Here is an 11,924-nt window from a genome sequence, read left to right on the forward strand (position 1 = left end):
AGATAGATTATCTTCGACAGTCTGACCCTCAAACAAAGCTCCCATTGTTCCTATTGCCAAAGAGGGCTCCATGATCTGCTCTCCCATTTTGAATTGCTTTGTGTGATTTTCTATCTTCCTGGAAATGAACTTGAATTGCCTTAATTTTTTGGTGGATTTTTTCCTTTTTGTCAGCCACTATTGAGGTCAGTATTCTGTATACTTCTGTTCCCACCCACATGTTAAGGCTAGCCTCCCTTTCACCGGTAGGCTGCTAAAAGAATCAGCTTTGTGACATTAGGTGTTTCTTTGACTGTGGAACTAACACTGGTCATTAATTGAAAAGTGAACCTATTTCTTCTTATATTAGACGGTATATCTACAATCTGGAGCATAATCCCTTCATTAGTTAAAACTACACCGTGTCTCTTTGTTTCAGATCTTGATTTACATTAAGACCCTTAGTGAAATGACCAAAATATCCCCATCTCTCAATCAGTCTTCATTGGGTATTGAATCTGGCATGGGAAACTTCGTTCTTAGATGATCAAAATAAGAATCCAGAAACCTAAAGTAATTTAACAAGGCAATGATTATTGAGAATTCTGTAAATATTAGACTTATAGATATTTTCCTTCTCCTCTTCACATTGAGGCAGAGTCAGAGGAAAAAAATCAACTGAAAAATACCAGAACAATTTTTCAATCCATGAAGGGGGTATAAAGTTCATTGGAAAAATGTAAAACTGACATTCTCATAAGAGAAATAAAGACAATAATTGTCAACATGGGCACATTTATTAACACTATTCTTGCTATTACCACTGGTAACACATAATGAACCCTCTACTCTATATGTTAAGCTCTTTCCCCTACTTACCTTTGTAAGGAAGTGACTACTATTTTCAGTTTATATGGAAAGGAAGTTGAGACTAAATAATTCATTGAACATCACATAACTGAATCACATAACTGATCACATAACTGTGGCTGAATCAAAAATTGGAGGTAAATTTATTTCATTTTTTAAAAAATTCTACTTTAGCCACCATACCAGGATGACTTTCCTTAGCCACCAGTTTGTTCAGAGGTTATATACACAAGTAAAATGAAATGGAATAAATTTTCTGATAAGTTGGACAGCTGATTTCAAACTAGGATCTGATTTCCCTTGTTGGTTTTATTTTTCCTTTTCTACTTGTGCAGATGTTAGCAATGTCTTTGCATCTGCCAGATAAATTGACCAGCAAATTTCTTCAGCGAATACATCATTTACGCCTGCCATGACTGATGGACTGGTTCTCTGTGGCCAAGTATCTCTGAGGACTATGAACTGCCTTGGTAGACTGGGACAGCCATTCCAATTTGACTACATTCAGCTTTGGGTTTTAGTTTTAGACCTACTCCTTATTTTAGTTTATCATTTTTAGCTTCAAATTCTAAAAAAAAAAATCAATTTTATACTTAGTTTATACCTTTAAAACAGTAATGGCAATGGTTGACTCACCATTGCCCAAACTGGTCCACCTTCCATGATGAAGCCAAGGATGAGGCCACAGCCCAGGTAGCAGATCTATATTGCTCTGAGTCTATTCTCCTGGAGAATAGCATTCACCTTTTACTATCTACAGTTCCTCAATTTTGGGACTTCCTTCCATCTCTTCCTTAAAAACTGTTTATTTTTAACAGAAAGAATAAAAGTGACCCAATTCTAGAGGTCTAGCCTTTGGGCCACAAAGAGCTCCAGGAGCAGTGACAATCTCACTAAGGTCATGCCCAAATCTAACCTGCTAGAAGCAGGAGACAGGGAGGAGCTAGCCATGAAATTACAGTTTCTGCAAACAATGAGGCTGCTGGGAAATCAGCATGAATGGGAAAATCCAGAAGCACTGAATGGAAGGAAGAACAGGAAAATGGCAGGAGCAAGGAAAGTAAATGGGAAGGTCTGAACTTAACAAGGTAAATTAAGGCCCAAAGTTGCTGAGGGGCTGAAGGCACAGAACAGAGAACATCCCAGAGACTGGTGTATGTGCTCATGTACAATCATAGCTGGGAATTTCAGCTGACACCCACCCATGTTGAAACTGTATTATCAAGGTCCCTGATGGCCTATACTATATCCTCTGCTTGCTGTCTGCATATAAAGACATACTTTTCCATGATGTCACATCCAATGACTGGACCATATTCTTCTACCTGGGCCTGAAGCTCCTTGTTGGTACAGGTGGGACTGATATTACCCAAAAGCAACTTTGTTGAGGTTTTGCTGTTACTATTGGCTTCCACATTGATATTCACTCCAGAAAGCTGGTAGTGGGACAGATTGCTTAAAGCGTACTCAGGGGACATTTTTGTCTTCTATGTTCACAAAGTCATAGTTCTTAAGTCATGTCACATTCTAACACCTTCCCTGCTGCTTGAGGACTGAGTGGGTCTCTTGCTTGTGGCCTCCCTGGGCAGATGTACAATAAACTGTTTTACCAATTTAACCCAGCCACATGGAAATCAGCAGGGCATCTTCCTTGTGGTGCAGATGCTGCTTGGGATTTCTATATAAGAAGCAAATAATGAATAAACCAAGTAAAACAGTATAGATGGCAAAGATGTTGTTTATTACCTAAAATTAATCTGATCAGCAAAAGAAGCAATAGAATGTTTCAGTCTTTCTCTTTGAGCCTACAGGTGCAGACTAATTCTTTTACACATTATATTCTTCTCCTTCATTAAATACTTCTTGTTCTACATTGCAAACTCCTCCTCAAACTCTTCCCCAGGTCTTCCCCTAGAAATAGTTCATTAGGACTTTCTCTTTGTTTAATTTTCATGTAGTTTTCCTATTTTTATTCTGTTGCCATAGGTGAAGTTTTAATTTCTGGGCACTTATTTCTATGAGTAGAATAAGTGTGGTATAGTTGAATCCCAGCTCTTAACTGTGTTTGATCTGATTTTAACGATGTTGTTAGCTCTTTTCACTTCTGTGGTTTAAAGATTGCCAATCATTCCACAGCCCTGCCTTTTTCTAGTCTTGCTGTCTCTCTTTCTTCTCAAGGTGTAATGTGTCTGCAATCTGATAAATTATCAAGTTTAATTCCTTCTGTTTACCTAGCTCACTTTGATTCCTTTCTCTTCATTCTAAATCAGACAATCCTTCGATCAATATGTTCTACTTAAGAGGAACTGGTTTCAAAGCTCAGTTTCTTAGTTCATATCTGAAAAGGAGTGGAATTACTGTTGAAAAACTTTCTCTTCTATGCAATACCTGCTATGTACCTAGAGAAGATTCAGATCATACATTTAGATTGCTCAAGAGATATGGATTCTCTGTGTGATCTCATCTTGTTTTCAGTAATAAAATAACACCAAAATGTTGTGGGTAATTTGGTGGACAGAACACCCCAAAATTTCTGCTTAATGATGAGTGAAAACTTCCAGTGGAAATTCAGCTCTTTGATTGATCAGGACTAACTTTGAAATTATAAATAGGTTTTGAGAAAGGGCATTACTGGTAAATTGCATTTCCAAGAAACATATTTATGAAAAAAAATGATATATATGTGAAACAAATGGATTTCACAGACCTATTTTAGTTTCATAGAGCCAAGCAGACTTGCAAGCCCTCAAAAAGTATTTTGGTTCCTCATTTTACTTACTAGAAAGCTGATGTTAGAAAGGCAAATTGACTTTTCTAAGACTACCTAACTTTTGAGTATCAGAGTTCAGATTGGTGTTTTCTTAGTATAATATTCATGGTTTACTTATCCTACCAAGGGCCGGATCATAGATGTGCTTCCACTTGAAGTTACTTGGGGATATTTACTGCAGCTCACTTTAATCAGGTCAATTTAAATACTATTCCCATGACTTCTGAGGACTTTGGAACTTTCAAAGTGAATCTAAGTCCCTGGAGATAAATGACTACAAATCTAGAGAGTCTAGATCAAGATCGTTTCCACAGAACTTGATCTTCTAAAAGGTAAAAATAACCCTATTTCATCTTCATTGTAGGACTACAAGTCATGGGAAAGAAGCACGCTATAAATATTTATGGATTCATGGAAGTATGTCTTAGGTTTGGTTTCCTTGAAAGCATATCCTGAGACAGAAGCTTGAATGGAAGTAATTTCTTTGAGAGATGTTCCAGGAAGTGCTGGTTGGGAATGGGGCTGTGAGCCAAGAAAGGGTATTTTGTTACTATAGGTAAGTAGGGCTCAGTGCCTAGTGAGGACCTCTGAAATGTTGTATAGAATATGCCTCAGTGTTGTTCTACTCAAGGGAAGCTGTGGTACTTTTTTTTTTTAACCAAGGCTTCTGGGTGATTGAGTTTCTCTTGGGAGTGGGTACTTTGGGTCGGCTCTGAGTAATAGCTTTACTCTGGTTCCTATGGCAATGCATTGGTATGGTGAGTGCTGAGGGTGTATGGATGCTGTCTACTATACAGGGAAATGAACAGTGATGGGGATAGGCAAGATTAAAGCATGCAAGCTCAAGGGAATCAACCAAAGGAATGTTGAATCTCATGATACTTTCCTCAGAAAAATGAGTCTGGGTTTAATGGGTATCATCAGCATGTCACTGGCTTGTCTTAAAGATGGAGATTCTGTGGATTTTTTATGGATTTTTTTTGTATAATATTGAAGCTGACATACATTCTCTGAATATTCTTGCAGGGTATCCCTAAATATTCATAGTAAACTTTTGGTAAGAACTTTATGTAGAGCTTCTTGTTTTATAAACATGACAGATTTGGAGAGTGAGAGCCAGAGGAGGAGTTGACAGAGGGATAACTAGACAGCTGAACATCAGTGGATTGCACATACATGAATTGAAGCTAACAATAAAATGTTTAAAATCTGTAAAATATGACGTAAATTAATATTTTGAGAAATGTCTTATCATGGTTAATATCTTAAAATCTTATTTTTTAAAACCAAAATGGGAATTTGAAAGATTGAATCAAGAATGCAAAGAAACAGCCAATGAATGAAGACACCTAAATCTGAGTGGCTCAACAATCCTCTAAAAGGCATAAAAATGAGCTAAATTAATGATTAAAGCCCTGCAAATCCCATTCTTGTGAATGACTACAAGTTACAGCAAAGTTCAATTTCTTTATAAATAGAAAAATAAACATTAGCCTTCAGTAGAGTTATTTTTAACTTCCTACCCCAATATTTTCAGAGACCAAAATGTTAAAAAAATGTACAAAAGAAAACAGAGAATTTTAGGGAAACACTTATGGAGAGATAAAAGTAAAAAGTATGGAAAATAACCTTTTGAAACTGCATAGAGCAAAAAGAAGAAAGCAGGCAAATAAGAAAAGAAAAGAAAGAAAAAAAAGATGCTAACTTTTCCCATTTGTCTCTAACACTAAAATAGGCATTCTGCTTTGTTTCACTGAAAAAGAGGATGATCTAGAACAAGGGATTCTGTAAACCTCCCAGATTATCATTCCTGGCTACCATTCCTGCAGAGATGCAAGCTCACTTCATCTATATTGAGAAGAAAACAGAATTTTATCAAAACATTTTACCAAATGAAAATTGTCTCTAATAAAACCACCATAAACCAGAAGAACCCTGTCATATAGCTCATGAACTAAATCAGACATCCTCAAACATTTGACAATATGAGAAAAATGTGCCTTGAATAACTTTTCTAAGAGCAAGGCAGATACGAAGAGACTTGACAACTAAATGGAAATGTGGGATTTGGGATTGTACCTCCACTCTTTTATGGAAGACATTAGATGAGCATTTGTTTTTTTATTTGCAAGTGAATAATTAGAAAAAGAGACATAAGCTGTTCAATAAATAATAAATAAAAACGTAATAAAGGTCAATGAAGAAAATCAAAACAACCACCGAAAGAATGAAAATTAAAGAAAGAAAAGGGTCAGAAAAAGTGCTTGGAATGGGAAAATGGAAAAAAGGCAAATATCCAATATATGAATAACTGAAGTCCCCAAAAGGAGAAAAAAAAAATCAATGGAACAGAAGATTTAGAATAATAATCTATGAAGATTTTACAAAAATAAAAGAAAACTTGCATTTGTACATTGCCTGCTGGGTACTCTCAACTTACATAATGTGAGTGATTAAATCTGAGGCATATCTTAGTAAAACTTTTGGATTGTAAAGTTCAAGAACATCCCAGGGTTCTAAAACAAAGGATCTAATCAGTTGCAAAAGCAAGAAACTTAAAGAAAAGCAACAATAAGGCAGTAGTTTCAAGAAATTCAAGAAAGAGATTTGCAATCTGAGGATTTTATTATATTTAGCCAAGACATTCTTCAAATATCAAGACATAAAAAAATCATTTGAAACATATAAAAACATGATGAATTCTGAGTAAATGCTGAGAAAATACAGAACAAATGCTATAGATTGTAAAATTGCAGAGTTGAGACTAAAGATATTAATCATATCAATACATATGAATAAGCTTAGCCAAATTAAAACATAAAAATTATTTTCAATTTGGCTAACAAACCAAGTTCCAACTATACACTTTAGAAAAGTATATATCCAAACCAAAGCAATTCAGAAATGCTCAAAGGGATAAATCAAAGTATAATAGGAAAATAAAAAGCATAGTAGGAAAAAGAGACAGTGAGCAGCAAAAGATACTGATATTTCTGTTACCGATGCATGTGTCACTGTGATCACAAGGATCACTGTGATCACATCAACTCGAATTAAGAAATATTTTAGCAAATAATTGACCTGAACTCTTCAAAATTTTCAAAATGTCAAGGTAATAGAAAACAACAATTGAGGAATTGTCCAAATTTAAGGAAACAAAAAGAAACTTGACAACTAAATGGAAATGTGGAATTTTGGATTGTACCTCCACCCTTTTATGGAAGACATTGTTATGGGAATAGATTATATTAATAAGGCTCAGATGAAATGAAAATATTGTATCGATGAGGATTTCCTAAAATTGACACTATGTTCAATTGCTATGGTTACGTAAATGGATATACTTGTTCTTAGGAAATACACACTGAAGTATGCAGTTAAAAAAATCTTCATATCTGTCCAATTTACTGTCCAATGGCTCTGAAAAAATATAATAGCATATATGTAAGTGTATGTGTAAAATGTCCAATCGTTCTTTATACTATTCTTGTGACATGATTTCCATAAATTTTAAGCTTATTTTGAAATAGTAAAAACACAAAATTATATTCAAGGGAGATATACAGATTAATTTAGGTATTTGTAGCCATTGGAAGAATTTGAGAATTTTTTTCTCAAGTTTTATTAGGTTATAAAACTTATCATTTGGGAAGAATCTTTTATCAAGGGCTTAGTTATTAGGCTATGATTGGCTGCAAATGCTACCATGTTTAAAATAGTGTTAGTCTCAGATTCCACCTCTTGGGTCCCCTTCTTCCGCTGGGAGAAGTCTTTTCTGCTGTCCTTTAATAAACTTCTAATTTCTACTCTGAAAAATAAAATAAAATAAAATAAAATAGTGTTAGTCTTAAGGAGAAGATGTACCTTCAATTTAATTAAAGTGACTTTGACTCTCTGGAAAGAATCATAGCAAAGGCGGAGAGAGCAAGGCCTCCTTGGATGTGGTTGCTTTGGCAGGTTTTCTGAGAGGCTGTTTTCATGCTTATATGCTAATACAAGCTTTTAAAAATATAAGATCTTCTGGAATTTCTAAATTTAACAAGTAGATTTCTGCTGAATTATAGAACTCAATGGTGAATTCAACAAAAGTAAAGCCAAGGACTCTTGGAAGTAATAGTTTGTGAAGCGATGTTTCTTAGGCAGTATGGTCAAGTTGCTATCCAAAGATACTTTCTTTTTTATTGACTTAAAAAGAATCAAGACATTAAATGATAGATAAAAATATGTTTATGGGGGTGGGGCTGTAGCTCAGTGGTGGAGCACTTGCTTACCATGTGTGAGGCACTGGGTTTGATCCCCAGCACCACATAAAAATAAAATAATAAAAAAAATAAAGGCAGGCTGTCCATCTACAACTATAAATAAATAAATAAATAAATAAATAAATAAATATGTTTATGAACTTCCAGATCCAATATAAAATTAAGGTCAAATGATATTTGACAGAGTCACTTTACTCATTTAGCTATGGGGAAAAAAAGAAATGCAAAATATGTAGATATTTCACTTCATGGTCCTTCATTTTATTTTTCTTTAGTCTATAATTGTTATATTTAAAATATCCAGGAAAGATTTTTAGTTTTTTTAAAGCTTAAAAAATACAGAAAAAAAGTACAGAAGCTAGATCACTGAATAGCTATGATTCTACTACCTAAACTAATAAATATTAACCTTTTCTTATTTTTACTTCAGACATATTCTTAATCAAAGAAACACTATTTAAAGGTGGATTGGTTACATTTATTTCCTGTAGCCCCATTTCTGCCTCTCCTTCCCCCAATTACTATCATGAATTTTGTAAATATTCTGGGAGTCCATGTTTATTACATGTTTATCCATAAATTTTATTTATATATACACACATATATGCATGTGTGTAGTATATAACATGATATATATATATATATATATATATATATATATATATATATATGTGTGTGTGTGTGTGTGTGTGTGTGTGTGTGTGTGTGTGTGTTTTCAAAATTCGTTATGTGGATATTAAAATATTCATATGTTGTATGACAGTCCTATATTTCACTAAATATTGGTATGGGAGCAGTTCAATGGGACTATACTTAATTCTAGTTATTTCACTTTAATTGCTTTATAATATATTAGTGTTTAAACTACAACTTAGCTACCACTGTGTCTCTATGAATGGAGATTAATTGCCCACTCTTAATTTTTGTCATTATAATCAACGTTGTAATTAGCAATTGGTACATGACTTTGGGACTAGGTAGATAAGTTTTTTTCCTCTGTAAATACACACCTAAAAGTGGACGTGTCAAGTTTAGTAGATAATGTTGTGCTTCAGAACAGTTCAAAGACATACTTGCCCTTCAAAGCAGTTATACAAATGTATACTCATCACCTATGATTTTTGAGTCCTTGTTTCCCTAGAAACTTGCCAATATTTGGAACTGCCAAAGTGTATATTTTTGGAAATTTTATGATTATGACAGGTGTCTCATTGTTTTAATTTTGTATTTTCTTGATCATTAAAGAAGCTGAGAACTTTTCCATGTTAATTAGATTTCCTAAAATGTGCATTGCCTGATCATACCCTTTGTCTATTTTCCAGGGATTAAAAGGATTGTTTTGTTTCATACATATTATATTGAATTTCTTTTATGATTTAGATGCTAAACATTTGTCATATATGTATGTGTGTGTATATATATATACACACATATATGTGTATGCATATACAGCAAATATTTTCTATTTGTGGCTTGGTTTTAACTTTAATCATGTCCTATGTTCTACGTGAATTTCAACATCAGTTTATTTTATTAAGATACTTAAATGGATATTTCATTGAATTTTTAACTTAGTATTGACATCTTCCATATTATGACTTTATATCTAACATCATGTATGCTTTATATCTTCATTTACTTAGATTATATTTCATGTTCTTAAATATGATGAATTTAATTTTACCTATTTGTTAATTATTCCTAAGTGCATTATGCATTTGTTGCTATTATGAATATTTTGTTTTACATTTCTTAGTTATTGCTGATAATAAATATGAATGCTCTTGTTTTATTCTTAAATATAATTCACAACATTTCTAAATTCTCTTATTAGTCCTAATGGTTTATAGATACTCTTTCACTTTTTCATGCAAATAATATTTCCTGCACATAATATTACTTTTGCTTTAACTTTTCAATTATTATTTCTCTAGTTCTTTGTCTCAAACTTAATGCCTTTGGTATGATATTGATTTGGGGGAATGTTCCCAAAATTTCACCAATAGGAGTGGTTTTTGGTTACTGCTATAAATCTTGCCTATAGCCATTTTATCAGGCAAAGGACATGCTTTTTATGAGTAAAGTCTGAAAATTTTGTTTTATTGTAAATACATGTTGGATTTTATAATGAGTTTGTTTGAATGAAAAGTCATATGGTTTTTCCTTCCCAAGGGGGCATATGACTGAGGCTGAGGCTGAGGCTGGCCTAGTAGAACAAAGGAAAGACTTTTAGCCCATATTTTGTTTTACTGTTTTTTGTTTACTTGTATGTATATATGTAAGTGTGTATTTACTTATTTTTCTAATAGATACAAAAATATTTCCTCAGTTTCTACAAGAAATAGCTCTGAGGAATAAGGTAGTAAAAAGAGAACTTAAAAGTGAACCAAAAGTTAAAAAGTGGATGCTAATCCTCAAAGTCCTGTGTCTGCAGCACACCCTGACTCCATCCTTGTTAGAACTGTTAATATTCTTAACTTTTAATTTTTAGTTTGAATGATAGCTCATGTGCATCCCAAAGCGAAAGGAGGGTTTGTGATAGATCTCAATACCACTGCTAGTAATTCAGAAAACAAATGTAGCAAGTTTGGAAGTTGACAAGGAACAAAGATGTTGATGAAATACAAAAATAAAATTCTATAGTGCTAAGAATACATTTAAAAAATTCTATAAAAATGGGGTCCTTTCTGTTTCAGGATAGAGATGGTGGTCTTTTCTCCATCTCATATTCAATACATTTTGAAGTAGATTAATTAACCACCTGGGTAATGGAAGAAGGAGATTTGTGTATTAGCTGGAGTCTGCAGAAGGCATAGACTCTAGAGTAGCTACCCACTGTGGTGTGAAACAAGGTACTTGGCTTTTCTAAGCCTCAGTTTTCTGACTTCTAAATTAAATAATACAGAAAAGCACGTAGCAGTGTCTGGCATGTAATAAGTGTTCAATAAATGTTAGTGATTATTATTATTGAGAGGAAAATAATCCTTTTTAAAGTTAGCTCTCCAGATACAGAGATTTGAAATCTAATGTAGTTCTGTCATAGCTATTGACAGATTTTCTTCTAAAAGGAGTTAAGTTCCAGTTAGCTCTGAAACTTTTCTAAATGTTGGAAAACCTTTAATAACTCTCTCATGTAAGTACAAAATGAAAATGTCAGCTTGAGGCAAAGAGAGCAGGGAGGTAGAGTGGTTATCTTTAAAAGTAAAGCAGCAAATTTAAGAGCAATTTGACACTGTCCCTTGCTGTGACAAGCTAGCTGTTAAACAACCAAATGATGGCAAAAAAGAAATGAAATGATGCCTGATGCCTGGCCATTTTGGTTCAGTTAAAGACCATGACTCAGTGATAATAGGGAGTGCAAAACACCAGTAAAATATGGAAGGTTGCTGCCTTGAAGAAAAGCACAACTGGAGGTTGGTCAAGTACAGACCACCACCGACAATGGGAAAGTTACTTAGACCAAGGGGTATTGACTAAGTGAATAGATGCAGGCAGATTGCTACATGAACTGCTAAAACAATTACACCTTGGTTCTTGGAAACCACCTAATTAGTACAATTTCCAGATGGGTGGAACTGTCCTCCTATCAGAAAGTGTCAAAGGATTTTCAAGTGATTAAGACTTGACTCTGAAGCCAGGCTTCTTGGGTTGCAAATCCCTCATCTATTGTTTAATGGATGTGTGACCTGGCAAGTTACTTCATTTAGACCTTCAGTTTCCTCCTCTTCAAAGGGGGAATAAAAATATTCTCTATATCATAAAGTTGCTGAAAATAGAAAAAGAACTAACATGTGTAAAACACTTAGAAAAATGCTAGATATGTGCAATTTACTAAATATTAGTTATTGATACCCTTATTAAAAACAAAGGAGACTGTAGTTTCTGATTGTTTGGGATGTTTGTTTGTGTAGAGGTGGGGACTAGGCCAAGTGTTTCAAATCATTAGGCATCTGACCTTCAGGAAGCCAGTTTCCCTACAAACAGCAGAGTAGCAGCAGTTCATGGGTACAATAGTTGTGGCCAGTGTCTGAATGTGAAATCCA

The 11,924-nt window shown here is 33.9% G+C and overlaps 1 pseudogene; it reads right to left on the minus strand.

Annotated features, from left to right (window-relative positions):
• Positions 1-2,036: 2,036 nt before the first annotated feature.
• LOC107139295 lies at positions 2,037-2,459 on the minus strand (annotated as a pseudogene).
• Between the last annotated feature and the right edge of the window lie 9,465 nt (positions 2,460-11,924).

Source organism: Marmota marmota, unplaced genomic scaffold (genome assembly GCF_001458135.2).
Source record: "Marmota marmota marmota unplaced genomic scaffold, marMar, whole genome shotgun sequence".
In the NCBI taxonomy this organism is placed as follows: Eukaryota; Metazoa; Chordata; class Mammalia; order Rodentia; family Sciuridae; genus Marmota; species Marmota marmota.